Source organism: Mustelus asterias, chromosome 9 (genome assembly GCF_964213995.1).
Source record: "Mustelus asterias chromosome 9, sMusAst1.hap1.1, whole genome shotgun sequence".
Taxonomy (NCBI): domain Eukaryota; kingdom Metazoa; phylum Chordata; class Chondrichthyes; order Carcharhiniformes; family Triakidae; genus Mustelus; species Mustelus asterias.
Window position 1 is genome coordinate 69,928,114 of NC_135809.1, and position 24,328 is coordinate 69,952,441.

The window sequence follows — 24,328 nt, forward strand, 5'->3', positions numbered from 1 at the left end:
TCAGGCCCTGGGGACTTATCTATATTAATGCTTTTTAAGATGCCCAATACCTCCTCCTTTTTAATATCGACATGACCCAGAATATCTACACACCCTACCCTAGGCTCCTCATCCATCAAGTCCCTCTCTTTGGTGAATACTGAGGCAAAATATTCATTTAGTATCTTGTCCATTTCCTCTGGTTCCATGCATAAATTCCCTCCACTAGCCTTGAGTGGACCAACCCTTTCCCTGGCTTCCTTCTTGCTCTTCACATACGTAGAAAATGCCTTAGGAATTTCCTTAATCCCATTTGCCAAGGACTTTTCATGACCCCTTTTAGCCCTCCTAACTCCTTCCTTAAGTTCCTTTCTACGTTCTTTATATTCTTCAAGGGCTTCTTCTATCCTAAGCATTTTACACTTTATGCATACTTCCTTTTTCTTTTTGACAAGGCTCATAACATCCCTCCTTATTCAGGGTTCCCGATACTTGCCACATTTATTCTTTATCCACACAGGTCCTGAATTCCAATCAACTGACATTTGAAAGATTCCCACATATCAGATGTTGATTTACCCTCAAACAGTCTCCCCAATCTACACTCTCCAGATGCTGCCTAATGTTGTTGTAGTTAATCTTCCCCCAATTTAAACCTTTACTCGAGTACCACTCTTGTCCTTATCCACAAGCACCTTAAAACTTAGGGAATTATGAACACTGTTCCCGCAATGCTCTCCTACTGAAACTTTGATCACCTGGCCGGACTCATTCCCCAATAGGGCGGCATGGTAGCACAGTGGTTAGCACTGCTGCTTCACAGCTCCAGGGACCTGGGTTCGATTCCCGGCTTGGGTCACTGTCTGTGTGGAGTTTGCATATTCTCCTCGTGTCTGCATGGGTTTCCTCCGGGTGCTCCGGTTTCCTCCCACAGTCCAAAGATGTGTGGGTTAGGTTGATTGGCCATGCTAAAATTGCCCCTTAGTGTCCTGGGATGCGTAGATTAGAGGGATTAGCGGGTAAACTATGTAGGGATATGGGGGTAGGGCCTGGGTGGGATTGTGGTCGGTGCAGACTCGATGGGCCGAATGGCCTCTTTCTGTACTGTAGGGTTTCTATGATTTCTATGAATACCAGGTCTAATATGGCTCCTTCCCGAGTTGGGCTATTTACATACTGTTTCAAGAAACACTCCTGGATGCTCCTTACAAATTCTGCCCCATCCAAGCCCGTGGCAGTAAGTGATTTCCAGTCAATATCGGGAAAGTTAAAATCACCCACCACAACAACCCTGTTGTTCTTGCATCTTTCCAAAATCTGTCTGCATATCTGCTCTTCTATCTCCTGCTGGCTACTGGGAGGCCTGTAATAAACCCCCAACATTGTGACTGCACCCTACCTATTCCTGAGCTCTAACCATATTGCCTTACTGCCTGAACCCTCCGAGGTGTCCCTCAGTACAGCTGTGATATTCTCCTTAACCAGTAATGCAACTCCCCCACCCCTTTTACATCCCCCTCTATCCTGCCTGAAGCATCTACATCCTGGAATGTTTAGCTGCCAATCCTGTCCCTCTTTCAACCAAGTCTCTGTAATAGCAACAACATCATAGTTCCAAGTACTAATCCCTCCCCCCTCAAACTCAGGGAGTTTGCTGCTCAAAAAGTTCAGTTTACAATCCAAACCGACACTGTAAGGGAGTGCTGCACTATTAAAGGGTCAGTACTGAGGGAGTGCTGCACTGTCAGAGAGTCAGTACTGAGGGAGTGCTGCACTGTCAGAGAGTCAGTACTGAGGGAGTGCTGCACTGTCAGAGAGTCAGTACTGAGGGAGTGCTGCACTGTCAGAGAGTCAGTACTGAGGGAGTGCTGTACCGTTAAAGGGTCAGTACCGAGGGAGTGCTGCACTGTCAGAGGGTCAGTACCGAGGGAGTGCTGCACTGTCAGAGAGTCAGTACTGAGGGAGTGCTGTACTGTTAAAGGGTCAGTACTGAGGGAGTGCTGCACTGTCAGAGAGTCAGTACTGAGGGAGTGCTGTACTGTTAAAGGGTCAGTACCGAGGGAGTGCTGCACTGTCAGAGGGTCAGTACCGAGGGAGTGCTGCACTGTCAGAGGGTCAGTACTGAGGGAGTGCTGCACTGTCAGAGAGTCAGTACTGAGGGAGCGCTGCACTGCCAGATGGTCCGTACTGAGGGAATGCTGCACTGTCAGAGGGTCAGTACTGAGGGAGCGCTGCACTGCCAGATGGTCCGTACTGAGGGAATGCTGCACTGTCAGAGAGTCAGTACTGAGGGAGTGCTGTACTGTTAAAGGGTCAGTACCGAGGGAGTGCTGCACTGTCAGAGGGTCAGTACCGAGGGAGTGCTGCACTGTCAGAGAGTCAGTACTGAGGGAGTGCTGTACTGTTAAAGGGTCAGTACTGAGGGAGTGCTGCACTGTCAGAGAGTCAGTACTGAGGGAGTGCTGTACTGTTAAAGGGTCAGTACCGAGGGAGTGCTGCACTGTCAGAGAGTCAGTACTGAGGGAGTGCTGTACTGTTAAAGGGTCAGTACTGACAGAACGCTGCATTGCCAGAGGGTCAGTACTGAAGAAGTGCTACACTGTCAGAGGGCCATTACTGAGGGAGTGCTGCACTGTCAGGGGGTCAGTAATGATGGAGTGTTGCACTGTCAGAGGGTCAGTACTGATGGAGTGTTGCACTGTCAGAGGGTTAGTACTGAGTGAGTGCTGCACTCACTGTCAGAGGGTCAGTACTGAGGAAGTGCTACACTGTCAGAGGATCAGTACTGAGGGACTGCTGCTCTGTCAGAGGGTCAGTACTGAGGGAGCGCTGCACTGCCAGATGGTCCATACTGAGGGAATGCTGCACTGTCAGAGGGTCAGTACTGAGGGAGTGCTGCGCTGTCAGATGGTCAGTACTGAGGGAGTGCTACACTGCCAGATGGTCAGTACTGAGGGAGTGCTGCACTGTCAGATGTTCCATTTTTGCATTGAGTATTAAACCAAGGCTCAGGTGCTTATGGGTGATGCAAAAATTCCATGTCACTTATAGAAGAGAAAGTGCTAAAATCTATACGTCAACCAACATCACTGAAGTAGTTTATCTGATCTCATGGCTGTTTCTGGAGCTTGTTGCCCACAAATTAATTGCTGCAGTTTCTACATCACAATAATTTAAAAGTTTGTCAGTTTAAAGAGCTTTGGAGTATCCTGAGGTCATGACCAGCATTATTTAAATACACATCTTTCTTTCAATTGCAGGATAGACTGAGGACAGTCACAGACCTCTGGTGCAAAATAAAAATGAATTGCAGTAAGAAACTGTGCGATGCATCTTAATTTCAGCACAACAATGATGTAGGGATGAAGCACAGCATGTAAACAGGAGGAGTAGGCCATTCGGTCCCTCAAGCCTACTCTGCCATTCAAAAAGATTATGGCTGATCCTTGACCTTCACTCCCTTTTCCTGTCCTATCCCCACATTCCTTAATTCACCAATAGTCCAAGATATATCAAAGTTAATCTTGAATATTCTCAAATGCACAGAATAGAATTACAAAAATTCACAACTTTCTGTGTGAAGGAATTTCTGCTCCTGTTAACTCCACGTGGCCGTCTCCTTGTCCCCAGACTGTGCCCCCATGTTATACACTGCCCAGCTTGGGGGAAATCTTCTCAATATTTAGCCTGTCAAGCCCCTCTGAAGTAGATTTAATGCTATTACCTCTCATTCTTCTGAACTCCAGCCTATTCTACTGAACTCATCATCTCATCCCAGGAATCAATCCACTGAGCCTTCACTGCACCATCTCCAGGGTAAGCGTATCTTTCCTCAGATCTGGAAACCAAAACTCCATGAGTGTTCTCATCCAAACCCTATACAACTGAATCCTATGACACCCATAATATTGTGTCGGGGTTGGGGGGAGGGGGGGGGGCACAATCTCATTTTTTTTCTTTCAATCATATATATTTTAGATTCAGAAAGAATGTTCCCAATGGTGAGGGAGTCCAGAACTAGGGATTATAGTTTGAGGATAAGAAGTAAACGTTTTAGAACAGAGCTGAGGAAAAATTTCTTCACTAAGAGGGTGGTGAATGTGTGAAATTCACTACCACAGACTGTAGTTGAGGCCCAAACATTGTGTGATTTCAAGAAGAAATTAGATATAGCTCTTGGGGCTAAAGAGATCAAGGGATATGGCGGGGGGGTGGGGGTGGGGAATCAGGATATTGAATTCAATGAGCAGCCAAGATCAAGATGAATGGCGGAGCAGTCTCAAAGTGCGAAGTGGCCTACTATATATATGCATCATGGCTCATTTATATATTTTCTTAAAAAAACTGGACAAAGGCTTTAAAATGACTGAAGCCATGGCTGGCCACGACTCAAACAAAAGGAGCTCCAGCATTCAGAGAAGCTCACAACTCATTATCTCTAAAGAGACGCTAACAAAGTTTGTGAATGCAGAGGTTAAACTGATTAAATTGCAAGGAAATTGTACAAAGACTATTTGCATTTCTTAAGCCAGTTATGGACAGCAGAGCTGACCAGTTTGTGAAGACAAAGGGCCATAAAACCTCTTCTGAAATTACTAATGGTTGAAACACTGGCTTTCTCAAGGTTTCAGATGAAGGTATATACATCCTTTGTCCATGCCAAAATAGAGAGGTGAGAGTCAGGTGGCTGCACCCATCCCGCCACATGCTGTGGAACAGGTCATATTGCTTTGTGGGGCCACAAAGCTCAGACTGCCATTTTCCATCCAGCAAGTGACAGCTCAGAAAAAGGGCTCTGTCCAGGTTTGACTCCCCACTTACACTGCTTCTACTGGAACTTCTGCACCAACACCTACAAGACTTATTAATCTCTGCATGTCTATCGTGGACATCATCTCTACTGGAAACATGGATTATCCAGCATCAGTCTTCAAAATCAAGCAGCTGGGAAGCACAGCGCTGCTTATAAAGGGGGAGATCAAAAATCAAAAACACCTTCCTGTTCATGGACAGATGGTGAAAGGAGAAATAAAGGCTGTTTAAATTAAACCACCTCCTGACAATAAAAAGTGAATTGAGAAAGATTTCCCAATGCAGAATACCAAGTGTCATGTATCCAATAAACCCTGGATGACAGTATCAAATCGATGATTTGTAAATGGCAGTCTGCTTATCACCATGTCAGTCTATATAGATCATGGCAAAACAAGCTAAACCACACATTTTAAGATGTATAGTGTAATTTTTACTTTAAACAAATGCAGCACTTGAAGCAGAATGGCTCAGCGGGGTGGTAAAGAGGAATACGTCTGATGACATCTGGCATCCTCCAACATACCTGATGTGGACAGTCATAATTTCATGTCAGGAATATAAGTTGTGTTGCATCTAGTCTCGCAACACCAGGTTAAAGTCCAACAGGTTTATTTGGAATCATGCGTTTTCAGAGCGCTGCTCCTTCATCAGGTGAGTGGAGAGGTGGTTTGACAAACACTGCATATATAGACAGAGATGCGATTGCAAGATAATGGTTGGAATGCGAGCCTTTACAGTTAATCAAGTCTTTACGGGTATAGACAGTGCGGGTGGAGAGAGGGATAATCACAGATTAAAGAGGTGTGAACTAGGGATAGAAACATAGAAAAACGACAGCACAAACAGGCCCTTCGGCCCCCAAGTTGTGCCGAACACATCCCTACCTTCTAGACCTACCTATAACCCTCCATCCTATTAAGCTCCATGTACTCATCCAGGAGTCTCTTAAAAGACCCTATTGAGTTCGCCTCCACCACCACTGACGGCAGCCGATTCCACCCGCCCACCACCCTCTGTGTGAAAAACTTACCCCCAACATCTTCCCTGTACCTACCCCCCAGCACCTTAAACCTGTGTCCTCTCGTAGCAGACATTTCCACCCTGGGAAAAAGCCTCTGAGAGTGCACCCGATCTATGGCTCTCAACATCTCATTCACCTCTATTAGGTCTCCTCTCATCCTACGTCTCTCCAAGGAGAAAAGACCGAGCTCCCTTAGCCTATCCTCATAAGGCATAACACTCAATCCAGGCAACATCCTTGTAAATCTCCTCTGCACCCTTTCAATCTTTTCCACATCCTTCCTATAGTGAGGCGACCAGAACTGAGCACAGTACTCCAAGTGGGGTCTGACGAAGGTCTTATATAGGTGCATCATTATCCCCGGACTCCTAAACTCAATCCCTCGATTGATAAAGGCCAGCACACCATACGCCTTCTTAACCACCTCCTTCACCTGCGGGGCCGATTTTAGAGTCCTATGGACCCGGACCCCAAGGTCTTTCTGATCCTCTACAGTACTAAGAGTCTTTCCCTTTATATTGTACTCCTTCATCCCATTTGACCTTCCAAAATGGACCACGACGCATTTATCTGGGTTGAAGTCCATCTGCCACTTCTCCGCCCAGTCTTGCATCCTATCTATTTCCCTCTGTAACTTCTGACAACCCTCCAGACTATCCACAACCCCACCAACCTTCGTGTCGTTGGCAAACTTACCAACCCATCCCTCCGCTTCCTCATCCAGGTCATTTATGAAAATGACAAACAGCAAGGGTCCCAGAACAGATCCCTGGGGCACACCACTGGTGACCGACCTCCATTTAGAAAAAGACCCATCTATACACACTCTCTGCCTCCTTTGGGCAAGCCAGTTCTGGATCCACCTGGCAGCAGCCCCTTGGATCCCATGTCCTCTCACTTTTTCCAGAAGCCTTGCATGGGGGACCTTATCGAACGCCTTGCTAAAATCCATATAAACCACATCTACCGCTTTCCCTTCGTCAATGTGTTTAGTCACATTTTCGAAGAACTCCACCAGGCTTGTAAGGCACGATCTGCCCTTGACAAAGCCATGCTGAGTATTCGTGAGCATTCTAAACCTCTCTAAATGCTCATATATCCTGTCCCTCAGGATCTTCTCCATCAGTTTACCAACCATTGAGGTTAGACTCACCGGTCGGTAATTTCCTGGGCTATCCCTATTCCCCTTCTTGAAAATAGGAACCACATCCGCAATCCTCCAATCCTCCGGCACCTCTCCCGTCTCCATCGACGATGCAAAGATCATCGTCAGAGGCTCTGCAATCTCTTCCCTTGCCTCCCACAGTAACCTGGGGTACATCCCATCCGGACCCGGCGGCTTATCTATCTTGATGCCATTCAAAGATTCCAGCACAACCTCTTTCTTAAAGTCCACATACTCAATCCTTTCAGTCCACCGCGCGCCCGCAGTACATCCACCCAGGTCCTTCTCCTCTGTGAAAACCGAGGCAAAATACTCATTGAGCACCTCTGCCATTTCTACTGGTTCCGTACAGACTTTCCCGCCTTCACCTTTTATAGGCCCTATTCCTTCACGTCTCATCCTTTTACTCTTCACATATTTATAGAATGCCTTAGGGTTCTTCTTAATCCTACCTGCCAAGGCCTTCTCGTGACCCCTTCTGGCTCTCCTAATTTCCTTCTTTAGTCCCTTCTTACAAGCCGTATACTCTTCTAAATCCCTATCTTCGCCAAGCTCTCTGAGCCTTTTGTACGCTTTCCTTTTCTTCTCGACTAGGTCCCGCACAGCTTTCGTGCACCACGGTTCCTTTAACCAACCAACACCTCCCTGGGCAATAAATGCTGGCCAGCCAGCGAGGCCTAAGTCCCACAAATCAATAAAAGAAAAGGAAAGAATTGTCTCAAGCTTGGACAGTTAGTAGGATTTTGCAAGCCCAGGGCAAATGGTGGGGGCTACATGGGATATAATATGAACCCAAGATCTTGGTTGAGGCCGTCCTCATGCATGCGGAACTTGGCTATCAGTTTCTGCTCGGCAATTCTGCGTTGTCATGTGTCTTTCAGGTCGCCTTGGAGAACACTTAACACTCAGCATTCTCAAGTCTGGAAAGATTTGACTACCTGTAAAGACTCGCATTCCAACCACTATCTTGCAATTGTGTCTCTGTCTATATATGCTGTGTTTGTGAACCAATCTCTCCACTCATCTGATGGAGGAGCAGTGCTCCAAAAGCTTGTGATTCCAAATAAACCTGTTGGACTTTGACTTGGTGTTGTGAGACTTCTTACTGTGCCCATCCCAGCCCAATGCCGTCATCTCCACGTTGTGTTGCATCCAGTCCTCATCACATCCTCCCTCTCTCTCGATGGACACAATATCATCTTACATGCCATGCTCAAAGCCTTGCCGAACAATGCAACCATGGCAAGTTCACCACAAAAGCTGTAAGCATATCATGACCAAGGGGACCTGACAGTATTTCCATGTACATGAAAGGAAATTCACAATGGAACCAGTGTGCCTCTCGCATGAATTCTCAGTAAATCATATTGGGCACTATTTTACTATTTTATTTCTAAGTGCTGGGCGGACTTGAAACTGGGAGAGTTTCAGATCCATCTTCTGGGCCCGTTTTGAGGCCCCCTACATACACTCTGCCTGCAAAAATATCAGCAAGTTCGATTCTCGTTGCAAAAGCGTATGGGCGGGGCTTAATGCGCCCGAAACCCCGCAGCTCTGATTGGAGCCTCCAACTGTGCATGCGTAGAAGAAAATGCTGCTCCCCTCCCACATCCCTCCCGTCTGGATAATGCCTCCCCCTGGCCCTCGTGGACATTGTATCCACCCCCCCCCCCACAACATTACTGACCCCCTTAAACCGCACGCCCGCCAGCCAGACTGATCACGGCCCCCTTCCCTCTCCTGCTCACCGATCGCTGGCAGTGATCCCGGCCCCCCCTCCCCCATCACCGATCGCAGACAGAATGGCAGAGGCCCACCCCTCGCCCCACCCCTCACCCCACCCCTCGCCCCACCCCTCGCAGGCAGCGAGATTCCTCCCCCCCCCCCTCCTCACCCCCCAACCGATGGCAGGCAGGGTAACCCCGGCCTCCCTCCCTCCTACCCCGGACCCTCCTGCACAAGGCCCCCGACCACCCCCCTCTTTCTCCCCGGATCCAATGGCTGTCTGACATCTCCCTCTCTCTCTCTCTCTCTCTCCCCTACCCCCAATTATAGAGGCACTGATTCACTATAAATGAGAATCTCTTGGGAATTGTGGTGAAGCTTGGAGTGGCTCAGGCTGAGGCCCTAAGTTTGGAGTAATGAAGTTTCTTTATTGAACCCTTTCTTTGATTTATAAGTTGGAGTAAGTTTTGTTATATTTTTACTGTTTGCATTTGGAGAGTTCCTTCTGATGAAACCTCAGAGGTGAGGCGGGACACCCTCATCCCCCCAAGGAGGGGCTGATGGCAATGCAGCCTGGGAGGCAATTGCTGCCTTGGTTACCGCCATGGCACTGGCCCCCAGAACAGGGAAGCAGTGCTGTAAAATGGTCAATAACCTCATCCAAACAGCAAAGGTGAGTGCTTAACCCCATCTAGCAACTTCCCCCAGATGCCCCCACCCTCAGCACCCTGCATGCTTCCAGCCCCTGACCTCCAAGCACCTCCCCACCACCCCCCTACCCCAAGAGTAACACTGCACTTGCCCTCTGAGGGACACTCTGAAACTCTGCAGGCTCCTTCGCTCCCCACAGAAGAAGACTGACCAAAACACTTGAGAGGGTGAAGACAGTGGGTGGTGAGCCAGACCTCTGGGTCCTCACCCGCTTTGAGGAGTGGGTGCTGGAGCTGTCCAAAGAAGGGGACATCCGGGCTGTCAGTGACAGCATGGTCGGACTGGAGTCAAGAAGTGAGCACCTGTCAATCCTCCATTCAATTTGAGGCAATTTCTAGGGGGCATGGGTTTAAAGTGCAAGGGGCAAGGATTAAAGGAGATGTACGAGGCATGGGTGGTGGGGGCCTGGAACTCGCTGCTGGGGGAGGTCATGGAAGAATGGAAGTGACGTCACAGGTGGAGAAGGTGGTGACGAAGGCATATGGCATGCTTGCCTTTATAGGACGGGGCATAGAGTATAAAAGTTGGGGTCTGATGTTGCAGATGTATAGAACGTTGGTTCGGTCGCATCTGGAATACTGCGTCCAGTTCTGGTCGCCACACTACCAGAAGGACGTGGAGGCTTTGGAGAGAGTACAGAGGAGGTTTACCAGGATGTTACCTGGTATGGAGGGGCTTAGTTATGAGGAGAGATTGGGTAAACTGGGGTTGTTCTCCCTGGAAAGACGGAGGATGAGGGGAGACTTAATAGAGGTGTATAAAATTATGAAAGGCATAGATAGGGTGAACGGTGGGAAGCTTTTCCCCAGGTCGGTGGTGACGTTCACGAGGGGTCATAGGTTCAAGGTGAAGAGGGGGAGGTTTAACACAGATATCAGACGGACATATTTTACACAGAGGGTGGTGGGGGTCTGGAATGCGCTGCCAGGCAAGGTGGTGGAGGCGGACACACTGGGAACGTTTAAGACTTATCTAGACAGCCATATGAACGGAGTGGGAATGGAGGGATACAAAAGAATGGTCTAGTTTGGACCAGGGAGCGGCGCGGGCTTGGAGGGCCGAAGGGCCTGTTCCTGTGCTGTATTGTTCTTTGTTCTTTGTTCTTTATTTGATAGTATCTTTTAAGGGATGGCTTGAGAGAGACATGAATGGGAAGGCAATAGAGGCATATGGTCCCCAGAAGGGTAGGGCGTTAAAATTCAGATGGGCAGCATGGTCACTGCAGGCTTTGAGGGCCAAAAGGCCTGTTCCTGTGATGTAATCTTTTTTGTCCTTTGTTCTCTGTTCAGTGGAGAAATGTGAATCAAGTTTTTTTGCATCCCGGATTCCTCTCCCTCCCTTGCACCTGTGTTGCAGGAACAGATATGGACACCCAGGGCCATCTGGCATTGCAGCTCTCACTGCGGCTCCCGCTCTTCCTGCCCCAGACACCTCATTCGAGTTCTTGGAAGATATGGGTGAAGGGACCTCCGAGGGTTTGGCATCAGTTTCCACCTCACAACCCACCATCCCAGACACTCTCACATCGGTGGGTCCAGTTAGTGGTGAGGCTTCTGGGTCACTCTCTGGTGGGCACGACACATCTGATAATATACATCGGGTGGAGGAGGGAACATCCGAGGCCTCTGCCAAGCAAGGGTCTGCTGGAGGCGAGGACTCAGCTGGCCCCAGACTGCACGCTGGGCCTCTGAGATCACTTCTTCCTCAGCTGCTGGATATGCAGCAACAGAGCCAGGGAATGCTGGCCACACTGGACCAACTACAAGGCTACTGGGAGGAATCCCAAAGTTTTCAGGCAGATAAGCTATTGCCTGTCTTGCGAGCTTCCCAGGCCAACACTGCAAGTGGCGTCCGCAGTGGAAGGCCTAGGCAGGGATTCCTCACCATGAGTAGCAGACTCCAAGCGATGTCTGGGCTGTGGCCGAGTCACAGTAGGCCACAGCTGAGGGACTCAACAGGCTTCTCGAGATTCTGTTGCCCATGGCAAGAGGCTTGAGAGCTTACAAGAGACCCAGAGGGACAGCGCTGAGACACAGCGGGCTACAACAGCAGCCCTTGAGAATGTGGCCCAGTCACAGAGGGTCATGGCTGAGGGGCTGCAGAGTTTGGCCTAGTCTCAGAGGGCACTTGCTGCTGCCATTGACAGGTGGCCCTCCGACTCAGGTGGACATTGCTGAGGGCTCAACCGCCATGGGTAGGACGCAGGTGGTCCTCCAGAACTGGCAAGGTCAGGTGACGCCGGAGCTTCTGGAGCTCACTGCAGAAGCTCCACAGTCCCATGGAGTCCTGGGGTCCACAAGAACCTCAAGGGAGGAGGAAAGGCTTCAGCCCATGCAGGAGCCTTCCAGCCAGGAGACTGTGGCTACACCTTCTGACTCCCCCCCTTCCTTACACGGGGAATTTCAGGGGCAGCAGGATAATGGTGTCATGGATATGTCCCAGACACCAGGAAGCCGGCCAGGGCCCTCAAGGTCCAAGCCTTCCAAAGGACACCTGCCAAGCGCATCACAGGCCATTGGGCGAGGTAGGCAGCTGGCCCCCTCCATTTCCGATGTACATTCTGTGGAGACAAGAAGACGTAGTGGTAGGCCACGTAAGGTTAGGAAGTTGTAGTTTCACTAGTATAGCACGGGTGAAGGGCTGCACTAGTTAGATCTTTAAGCACCTAAACATTTTCCGTTCACACGTTTTTATGTTAGAAATTATTTAGACACATTTATCGCAATCAATCAATGTTTTTTCACCACCCACCTGTGACTAATTTGTCTCAAATAGGAATCTTCTTCCATTGATCGCCGGAGGGAACCTTCATGTTGATGTCAGTTGGGGAGGCTCCTCAATGCTATGTCATTGAAGCCATTGCTTCCCCAGACCCCACGAGTGATTCCCTTCCCTCCCTCACCCCATCCACCCCAGGGCGCTGTATGGGGGTTCACTGATCCCTCACCCACTACACAGACATGGGCCCAGGTGCCAGCATGCATGCAGAGCTCAGATTAGTTTGTACCAGGGAGGGCATCATCATACTGGTGCTTAGTGAGTCATTATCACCCTCCTGCCTGCCAAAGAAACTCGCTAACACAGGCCCACCACTCTGGTGTTACAATGTTGCAGGAGATAGTAGGGCTTTGGGCTAGGGATGGTGGAAATGGAACCCACGTGCCACATTGGCGAAACACCTGGTGATCAGGGCCTCCGTAGCCGCCCTCGCATGCCTCATTCTTGTTGCCAGCCCTCCAGCACCTGGGTGGTGTTGCTCGGTGTTGTCCTCCTCCTCTTCCCCCTCCTCTTGTCGGGCAGCCTCCTCCCCAGCGATGCCCGGCTGGTAGGTCTCCATGTCCATGTCCTCCTCCTCCTCCCCCTCTCTGCTGCGCCAGATTGTGTAGGACCGAGAGAACCACCAGAATGTGGGAAAAAGTCATGGAGCTGTACCGTAGGGCTCCGCTGGAGCAGGCCAGGCACTGGAATCGCATTTTGAGGAGCCCATTGCACTTCACCACTATCGCGCAGGTGGTTACATGGGCCTCATTATAGCGGGTCTAGGCGCACAGGCGTCATCAGCCATGTCCAAAGCGGGTACCCCATGTCACCCATGAGCCATCCCTGCACCTTGGGCTCCTCCTCAAAGGCCTCTGGGATGTCTGAGCTCCTCAGAGTAAAACTGTCATGCATGCGGCAGATGGGCATGATGTTCATATTGTAGTCACAAACTAATTGGACATTTGGGGAGTGGAACCCCATTCTGTTGATGAATCTTTGTGGATTCTGAAGCGGGGCCATGAGGGTGACGTAGGTGCAGTCGATGGCCCCCTGGACATTAGGCATCCCCGCAATGACCACGACTCCTGCAGCCCGGGCTTCCTGATGGGCCTGGTCCAGGTTAACTTTGATGTACTGCCTGTCAGGGCATACAGGGCATCCGTGACCTGCAGGTGTGGACAGCTAACTGTGAAATGCCACATACATCTACACTGGAAGGAACCAGTGGCATAAAAGTTCAGAGCAGCTATCAATTTGACAGCCACCAAGAGTGGGTGCCCCCCGGTGCCCCCCCCCCCCCCCCCCCCCCCCCCCACACCCCGAGGTGCCAGGTCCAGCAACAGGTTGCACAGGTGTTGCACTGTCTCCTTTCAGAGCCGCAGCCGTCGGCAGCACACGGTGTCCGACATTTGTTCAGCCGACACTCATGCACAGAACTGCTGGGGACTCCACTCCCTCCTTCTCCTGTGCCACCCCCCGCCACCCCACCGCCCTCCCCTCCCAGATGAATGGCGGCCTCTTCCTGCCTCCCTCTACTCCTGCAAATGGTAAGGCCTGGGCCTCCTCTGCCTGCAATTCATCCTCTTGTTCCTCCTCCTCAGCTCCAGCAGCAACCAAAAGAACAGCAAGATTGATCAGTTGCATCGCAAAAGCCATCTCGTCACTCTGAAGGTGGGGGCTGGGGGTGATGGAGATTTGGAGAAGGGGAGAAACACATGTGGAGGTTAAGGAACGCTGCTTGCGCCCAGCCCAGCAACAAATACTGCCCATCCATATGCCCCTCTACAACACAGCCCTCCTCCATTCCCCACCCACATTCCCCCATACAACATAGCCCCCCCATTCCCTACCCACAGCCCCTCTCTCCCCATCCTCCCCCCAATATCACACACCCAGAACTCATGCAGTAGTGAGCACAGACACTGCGGCTGCAACAGTGCAATTTCCAAAGGCTTTGGACACATCCTTCAGCTGGAACAGTGCTGAGTGTCCTAGGATGAGCAGCACCCCCAAGACCGAGGTCAGTGCTGAGACCCAGTCTGTGCTGCGAATCGGACTTCAGACACCCTGCTGGGCAATAGCCCCTCCACCATTTCCCCCCCCCACCCCCCCAACCCCACACACTCACAGAGCCCTCCCGACCCAAAACAAAACATGGCCGCCACTAAAGGACCCCCACCCCCGTGAGCAGCATGGGGCCATCCGACAGTATGCCCGAATCGGACTTTTATCGAGCATGCCTATCCCAGGTCGATTCCGGATTCGGCGAAAGCGGTGGTAAAGTGGTGCATGCAGCTCGTTGAGTGGATTGAAATCCATGCAAAAAGTATTTAAACTGACATTGCACCCGTTTTGGGTGGGCTCCCAATCACGGCCATTTTCAGGCCTTGGTAAAGTGCAAACCAGTGCGAAAGTGGGCGCAGATTGTGCTACTTTCTTCACACCCGACTTTACCAAATTTGCATGCCCAAAAACAGGCTCAACGCGATGGTAAAATCACCTCCATTGTGTTGGTAAGGTTCCTGGCCAGTGGAAATAAGCGATCATCACCACTTTCCCAAAGTCAACTCCAGCTACTGCCTCATCTCTCTCTCTCCAATCATTTTGCCAAATTAGCGAAAGTTTCATTGCTAAGTGGACAATGAGTGAGATGTCGAAATATTTAGACCATCAGCAGTTTGCTAATAGATCCATTGTCTCATGGATCTCCACAATCAGCTGTTTCTAGAATCATAGAAACCCCGACAGTGCAGAAAGAGGCCATTCAGCCAATTGAGTCTGCACCAACCACAATCCCACCCAGGCCCCGTATTCCTACATATTTATTTGCCTCTATTATTATCCTTCTAACCTATGCATCCCAGGACACTAAGGGGCAATTTAGCATGGCCAATCAACCTAACCTGCACATCTTTGGACTGTGGGAGGAAACCAGAGCACCCGGAGGAAACCCACACAGACACAGAGAGAATGTGCAAACTCCACACAGACAGTGACCCAAGCCGGGAATCAAACCCAGGTCTCTGGAGTTGGAAGCAGCACTGTGGTACCATGTCACCCAGTGTTTCTTAAAACTGAGAAACAAAAACATCAACAGCAGTTAGTGCAAATTGATTTTAGCAAAGCGTTTAATCATGTACATCAAAACATTACAATCGACAATTTCCTTCAATTAGGAGTGAGCCTGTCATGTGTATAGGGCTTTTTCAACAGACAACAAAAATGCTTTCAATAGGAATCAAGTACACAAGGGACCAAATTAGGTCCTATTACATTTTTAGCCATCTTAAACAATGCTTGCATTGATATGACTACTCATTGTCATACATATGTGGATCACCTGGCCCTCTTGGAATGTTGTAATCAAGGTGAGACATCTCACATGCAAGAAGCAACCACCTTGGTGAGTGACTGGGTAATAGCAAGTCATATATGACTGAACCCACAAAAGAGCAATGTTATGAAATTGTATTCCATGTGCAAATCCCCACTGATCCCCCTCTGATCAACTTAGACAAAGCCAAGATTGTGCAGCAAGCACACATTAGGAATCTATATTCAAAGTGATCTCAGATGGGATTACCAAGCAAGTTATATGCTTAAGAGAGTAAGTGAAAGACTTCATGTATTACATCTTCTTAACCATCACAGTGTATCTCAAGCTGACCAATTAGAAACATAGAAACCCTACAGTACAGAAAGAGGCTATTCGGCCCATCGAGTCTGCACCAACCACAATCCCACCCAGGCTCTATCCCTATATCCCTACATATTTTACCCACTAATCCCTCTAACCTACGCATCTCAGAACACTAAGGGGCAATTTTAGCATGGCCAATCAACCTAACCCACACGTTTTTGGACATAGAATTCACTGTGTTAAATCACTATGTAAGACCCATTGCTGAATATGTATTTCCAGGTTTGAAAATTGGACTTAAAAAAGAGCATGTGAACAAGGTCAAAAGCAATCAGAAACACATACTGAAACTGATCCTGGTTAATGATACTCTGACCAAAGAGCTGAAGGGCCTGTTCCATACTGTGAACCTCTATGCCACCATAACCCAACCAAAGAACTGAATATGGGTGCCTGGCTGAAAGGCAGAACAAGCTCTGTCTGGCCTTCGCTACAAACCGCTTGAACCCCACCTCCCATTGCCACGACCATGCAATGCAATAAAGGAGAAAAGATAATTTGATTAATGCAACCTGACAACAAATGAACTATGGTCTTTGATGCAGAGTACAATGGATCTCTAACGTTTCTTCTGTAAATTAAGGAGACCTGCATTTGTAATTATTTGTGTCCTCAAATGATCATAATTGTAGAACCCTTTTATTATTTTACACTTTATTTGTTGTTTAATAATTATCTGTAACTATGTCGGGATTTATGATTACCTATTCTATTTGTATTGTCATCATAATTAATCCGCTGCTGCCTTGATGATTTTTCAATAAATGAATTAACTCTATCCAAGATCTAAAATTATTCCTGGCTGGTTCAATAATGCATTGTTCTGGAAAATTGTCTCAAATGTTTTCTATAAATTTATCCACCAGACTACCTTTGCCAATTTGTTTTTGTTCAATAGTTGTGAAGATTAAATTCATCCCACGAGTATCAAGCTCCTTGACTTAGAGTTACAGGGCCCGATTTTATCATTGCGTCGCGCCTGTTTTCGGGCTTGAAAACTTGGTAAAGTCGGGCGTGAGGCCATTAACGCGATCCATGCCCACATCCTGCAGATGACCACTGTACCAAGGTCCAAAAATGGCCGCAATCCAAATCGTGCCCGAAACGGGCGCAATGGCGATTTAAATGTATTTGCATGCATTTAAATTGAATTAATGAGCTGCCCACCCAACTTTACCGGCATTTCCCCCTTTAGACCATAAGACCATAAGACATAGGAGCGGAAGTAAGGCCATTCGGCCCATCGAGTCCACTCCACCATTCAATCATGGTTGATTTCAACTCCATTTACCCGCTCTCTCCCCATAGCCCTTAATTCCTCGAGAAATCAAGAATTTATCAATTTCTGTCTTGAAGACGCTCAACGTCTCGGCCTCCACAGCCCTCTGTGGCAATGAATTCCACAGACCTATCACTCTCTGGCTGAAGAAATTTCTCCTCATCTCTGTTCTAAAGTGACTCCCTTTTATTCTAAGGCTGTGCCCCCGCGTCCTAGTCTCCCCTGCTAATGGAAACAACTTCCCTACGTCCATCCTATCTAAGCCGTTCATTATCTTGTAAGTTTCTATTAGATCTCCCCTCAACCTCCTAAACTCCAATGAATATAATCCCACGATCCTCAGACGTTCATCGTATGTCAGGCCTACCATTCCTGGGATCATCCGTGTGAATCTCCGCTGGACCCGCTCCAGTGCCAGTATGTCCTTCCTGAGGTGTGGGGCCCAAAATTGCTCACAGTACTCCAAATGGGGCCTAACCAGTGCTTTATAAAGCCTCAGAAGTACATCCCTGCTTTTGTATTCCAAGCCTCTTGAGATAAATGACAACATTACATTTGCTTTCTTAATTACGGACTCAACCTGCAAGTTTACCTTTAGAGAATCCTGGACTAGGACTCCCAAGTCCCTTTACCACCGCATTTGCGCGTCCAGATTCGGCGTGAAACAGACATGCTCGGCAAAGGTCTGTTTTAGGCACTCCAGCTTCTGAAGAGGTAAGTTCAGAGCTTCCAGCGGGCCTCTCACTCAGATTGGTGGTGGGGGAGGGGGGGGGGAGGCAGGTTAGATCATTTTCTGGTGGGGGGAGGAGGGAGGAGGAGGTGGGTCAGATCATTTTCTGGTGGGGGGAGGAGGGAGGAGGAGGTGGGTCAGATGTATCTCTGGTGGGTGGGGGGGAGGGAGGAGGGAGGCCAGATCGTTGTCTGGTGGTGGTGGTGGTGGTTTGGGGGGGAGGGGAGGGCGGGGGTGGGAGGGGAGGAGGGGGAGGGGGGATCATTCTCTGGTGGGGGGGGAGGAGGGAGGCCCGATCATTCTTGGGGGGGGGGCGCAGGGGGCGCAGGGGGGCGATTATTCTTGGGGGGGTGGGGGGAGGACGGAGGCCAGATCGTTGTCTGGTGGGGGAGGAGGAGGGAGGCTCAATCATTCTCGGTGGGAGGGGGGGGGGGAATGGGGGGGGGGGGGGGATGGGGGGGGGCTCAATCATTCTCGGGGGGGGCGGCGGTGGTGGGGGGGAGGCCCGAGCATTCTTGGGGGTGGGGTAGGTCCGATCATTTTCTGGTGGGGGGGGAGTTAATTCAATCCCATCACATTTCTAATTCAGATCATTCCTGTTATTAATGCTACTTAGGTTATATTTCACTTGCCATGAATGTTGTTTTTTCCCCCCTACACCAGCAAGTTCAGAAGAAGTAGAAATTATCTTATTACCATTTCCCAAGTTATCTTGTAAACTTGGAAATGCAGCCCGAAGAATTTACTGCAAGTTGGCTGTTGCTAAACACAGTTCCAAAGGTTGTTGAATCAAGCAATATGTTTCATTACACAACTTCAGTAAAGGCCTGGATATGTACCTTAGTGGATTTTGAAAGTACAGACAGCAGAGAGAAGAGATTCCACAGCTATAATAGTGCACGTGCACTTCATTAGTGAAGCATGGGGGACCACTGCCACTCTGCGGGTGACCGGTAGGGGGGAAAGGGGGCATGGGGTCACGATCGGTCTGGGTAGGGGGGGTGGGTGGATAAGGGGGACAGTTATGTTGTGGGGGTGGGGTGATGTCTGTGGGGGCCATCGCTCCCACTTTTCGCTCCTGGGCGGCTTTATCTGCTTTTTGCGACCCGGGAGCAATGTGACTGGACGCGTTTTTCAATTTTTTTTTCTCACTGCGCGTGCGCAGTTCAAAGCTCCGATCCTTGCTGCAGCGTTTCGGGCGCGATAAGCCCCACCCACAGCACGATTCAGACTCGCGATTTTTTTTTCCAGGGTAAGTACGTATGGGGGCGCCTGAGAACATATTTCCAAGTCAGATCTGAATTGCGCCCAGATTCAGCACTTAGAATGAAAATGGTGAAATCGGGCCCATAGAGTCATATAGGTTTACAGCATGGAAACAGGCCCTTCCTCCCAACTTGTCCATGCTGCCCTTTAGTTTTTAACCACAAGCTAGTCCCAATTGCCTGCATTTGGTCCATATCCCTCTGTACCCATCCTACCCATGTAACTGACTTGGGGCAGCTAAGGAACAGGAGGAGGCCATTCAGTCTCTCAGGCCTGTTTCACCACTAGACCACAGCTAATCTATGGTACTTAACTCCATTTATCCATATTTACTCCATTTTCCTTTTTTCCCTACACTTAAACAGAACTATCAATCACAGTCTTGAAGTGCTTTCTGACATCACCCCCTGAACAGTCCGTGATCTCACTTTAAGGTTCTGCCCTATGTTCTGAACTTACCCAGCAGAAGAATAGTTTCTCTGTTTCTACTCTATCAAATCTGATCATTTTTAACACCTCAATTAGATTACCCCTTAATCTTCTCCATTCAAAGGAATACACACCAATTCTACACCAGCTGTTGTAGAACCTAAACCTGACATTTCCAAAGCCAGAGTATGCTTCTGGGGGTGCAGTCTCCAGACTCTAAATGAGGTCTAACCAGAGCCCTGCACAGCTCAATCATGTGACAGAGGTCAGCATCCAGGAACTACAAATGGGTAACAGATCACCGAACTGTGGGTCTCCTACAAATCCTTTAATCCAAAATGACTGGCCCTCCCACTGTTCAAGGCTTCTTAGACAATTAAACCTCTGACAGTTGGTAGAATGTGAGGGAGAATCTAGCTCAGCTCAATCTCATAGTCCTGTAAGTTTAAGGAATGATAGGTGTGGTGAACCATAGATGGTTACCACTATGGGTACTGATGGGTACTGAACCATAGATGGTTATCACTATGGGTACTTGTACATATGTTATTCTTGTTACTGTTGGGGTTAGGGTTGGGGTGTTCCACCTGTTGGTATTGTTCTGTGGTACACTCCGGTTGGCTCCGCCTTCCTATAGGAGTATAAAGGTCACTGCACTTCCTAGTGACCCTTTAGTCTGGGATTGTATGGTTAAGCAGTATGCTCCATTCTTATTGCTAATAAAAGCCTTTATTTCCCGGGTACGATCCAGCCTCCCGAGTGAATTAATCGCGCATCAATAGGTCAATCTTTGCATCCAATTCATTGCACCATACGGTTTTGTGAATTCTTCATGGTGCCTTTTAGTGAAAGCAGCTTTTTAATTCTAGAATTTCAAACTATCCTAGTGGAAATGGAACTCATATTCTCTGAATTATTAGACCAGTAACATAACCACATGTGCAGTTGTCTCTTGCTGATTTAATGTAAAGTTTGTATAATATGCTTGATAATAAAATCACAAGTTCCTTATCTAAGGACCACTCATTTTATTTCACTTACCACTTCACTGATCTGGTTCTGGATAAGTTTCTCGCCAAGACAGACAGTTTGGCAAAAGAGGAGGCCTTACAATAAAGGATGACAGAAAGACATTCGTGAGAAAGGATCTTGGCTCAGAAGATCAGGAACTATAATCAGTATAGATAAAGATTAGGAATAATAAGAATCAGAAAACGCTACTAGGAATAATTTATAGGCCCCTTAACAGTAGTTATAGCGCTGGAAAGAGCATTAAACAATAAATTATTGAAATGTTTAATAAGCATAATGTAATAAATATAGATGGCTTTAACTTTCATATAGATTGGACCAATCAAAGTGGAAAAGGTGGTGTAGAAAATGAGTTTGTACAATGTCTGATTGATAGTTCTCTGGAACAATAATTACACATTAAGTTTGAAAGTAAGATATTCTAATCACAAGTAAGAATCATAAACTTCAAATGAAGCCAATTACATATGAGGGGCTAACTGTCTAAGGTTGATTTGGTAAATAGACTAAAATATATGGCAGTGAATGAAAAGTGAGGAATACTTAAATAAACAATTCAAAATGCACAATAAATGAACATTGGACTGAAAGACATCTGTGGATCTCTCGGGGAAATTAAGGATAGCATTAGAGCAAAAGAAAAGGCTTATAATACTGCAAAGAATTGTTGTAAGTCTAAAGGTTGAGAGTGTTCCAGAAACAAATAAATGGCCAGCAAAAGGTGGCTAAAAATTGGGGGGAAAATATGAGAGTAAACAAGCCAGAAGTATTAAAAAACAATTTACAAGAGCTTTAACAATATATAAAAAGAAAGAGAGTAGCTAAAATAAACATTGGTCCCCTAGAATCAGGAACAGAAAAATTTATTATAAAGCCATAGAGTCATAGAGGTTTACAGCATGGAAATAGGCCCTTCAACCCAACCTATCCATGCCGCCTTTTTTTTTTTAACAACTAAGCTAGTACCAATTGCTCGTATTTGGCTATCCCTCAATACCCATCTTAATCATGTAACTGTCTAAATGCTTTTTCGAAAATTATACCCGCCTCTACTATTACCTCTGGCAGCTTGTTCCAGACACTCACCACCCTCTGTGTGAAAAAATTATCCCTCTGAACCCTTTTGTATCCCTCCCCTCTCACCTTAAACCTATGCCCTCTAGTTTTAGGCTCCCCTACCTTTGGGAAAGGATATTGACTATCCAGCTGATCTATGCCCCTCATTATTTTATAGACTTCTATAAGATCACCCCTAAGCCTCCCAAGCTCCAGAGAAAACAGTCCCAGTCTATCCAGCCTCTCGTTATAACTCAAACCATCAAGTCCTGGTAGCATCCTAGTAAATCTTTTCTGCACTCTTTTTAGTTTAATAATATCCTTTCTATAATAGGGTGACCAGAACTGTACACAGTATTCCAAGTGTGGTCTTACCAATGTCTTGTACAACTTCAACAATATGTCCCAACTCCTGTATTCAATGTTCTGACTGATGAAACCAAGCATGCTGAATGCCTTCTTCACCCTTCTGTCCACCTGTGACTGCACTTTCAAGGGCATATGAACCTGTACCTCTAGATCTCTTTGTTCTATAACTCTCCCCAACGCCCTACCATTAACTGAGTAAGTCCTGCCCTGGTTCAATCTACCAAAATGCATCACCTCGCATTTATCTAAATTAAACTTCATCTGCCATGCGTCAGCCTACTTGCCCAATTGATCAAGATCCCGTTGCAATCCAAGATAACCTTCTTCACTGTCCACTATGCCACCAATCATGGTGTCATCTGCAAACTTACTAACCATGCCTCCTAAATTCTCATCCAAATAATTAATATAAATGACAAATAACAGTGGACCCAACATCGATCCCTGAGGCACACTATTGGTCACAGTTTGAAAAACAACCCTTTACAACCACCCTCTGTTTTCTATCCCCAAGCCAATTTTGTATCCATTTGGCTACCTCACCCTGGATCCCATGAGATTTAATCTTATGCAACAACCATGCGATACCTTATCAAAGGCCTTGCTAAAGTCCATGTAGACAACATCGACTGCACTGCCCTCATCTACCTTCTGGCTACTGTTTCAAAAAACTCAATCAAACTTGTGAGAAATGTTTTTCCACTCATGATGGGGCAGAGGCAAGTCTTCCCTACCTTTGGTGTCTGAGACTTCCTCTGTCCTCTCAAATGATATTGCAGAAGAAAAGTATACAGTAACCAAAAGAGAAAATGTTGGAAAATCTCAGCAGGTCTGGCAGCATCTGTAAGGAGAGAAAAGAGCTGACGTTTCAAGTCCAGACGACCCTTTGTCAAAACTTTGTCAAAGTATACAGTAAATGGTAGAGCACTTATAAATATTAGCATGCAGAGGCATCTAGGCATGCAGATCCACAGTTCCCTGAAGGTGGCAACTCAGGTGGACAAGGTGGTCAAGAAGGCATATTGCATGCTGGCCTGTAAAATACGTCCTTCTGATATCCGTGTTAAACGTCCCCCCCCTCACCTTGAACCTATGACCCCTCATGAACATCACCACCAACCTGGGAAAAAGCTTCCCACCGTTCACCCTATCTATGCCCTTCATAATTTTATACACCTCTATTAGGTCACCACTCATCCTCCGTCTTTCCAGTGAGAACAACCCCAGTTTACCCAATCTCTCCTCATAACTAAGCCCTTCCATACCAGGCAGCATCCTGGTAAACCTCCTCTGCACTTTCTCCAAAGCCTCCACGTCCTTCTGGTAGTGTGGCGACCAGAACTGGGCGCAGTATTCCAAATGCGGCCGAACCAACGTTCTATACAACCGCAACATCAGACCCCAACTTTTATATTCTATGCCCCGTCCTATAAAGGCAAGCATGCCATATGCCTTCTTCACTACCTTCTCCACCTGTGCCGTCACCTTCAAGGATCTGTGGACTTGCACACCCAGGTCTCTCTGCGTATCTACACCCTTTATGGTTCTGCCATTTATCGTATAGCTCCCCCCTACGTTAGTTCTACCAAAATGCATCACTTCGCATTTATCTGGATTGAACTCCATCTGCCATTTCTTTGCCCAAATTTCCAGCCTATCTATATCCTTCTGTAGCCTCTGACATTGTTCCTCACTATCCGCAAGTCCAGCCATTTTCGTGTCGTCCGCAAACTTACTGATCACCCCAGTTACACCTTCTTCCAGATCGTTTATATAAATCACAAACAGCAGAGGTCCCAATACAGAGCCCTGCGGAACACCACTAGCCACAGGCATCCAGCCGGAAAAAGACCCTTCCACTACCACCCTCTGTCTTCTGTGACCAAGCCAGTTCTCCATCCATCTCGCCACCTCCCCCTTTATCCCATGAGATCCAACCTTTTGCACCAACCTACCATGAGGGACTTTGTCAAACGCTTTACTAAAGTCCATATAGACGACATCCACGGCCCTTCCCTCGTCAACCATTCTAGTCACTTCTTCAAAAAACTCCAGGATGTTGCCTGGTTTGGAGGATATAGACTATGAAGAAAGATTGAACAAAGTTGGATTATTTTCATTGGAGTGTTGGAGGATGAGGGTGACCTGATAGAGGTTTACAAGATTATGACAGACTTGGATGAAGTGGATAGTCAGAGTCTTTTTCCCAGGGTCAAAGGGTCAATTACTCAGGGGCACATGTTGAGAATGAGAGAGGGAAAGTTTGAAAGAGATGTAAGGGGTGCTATTTT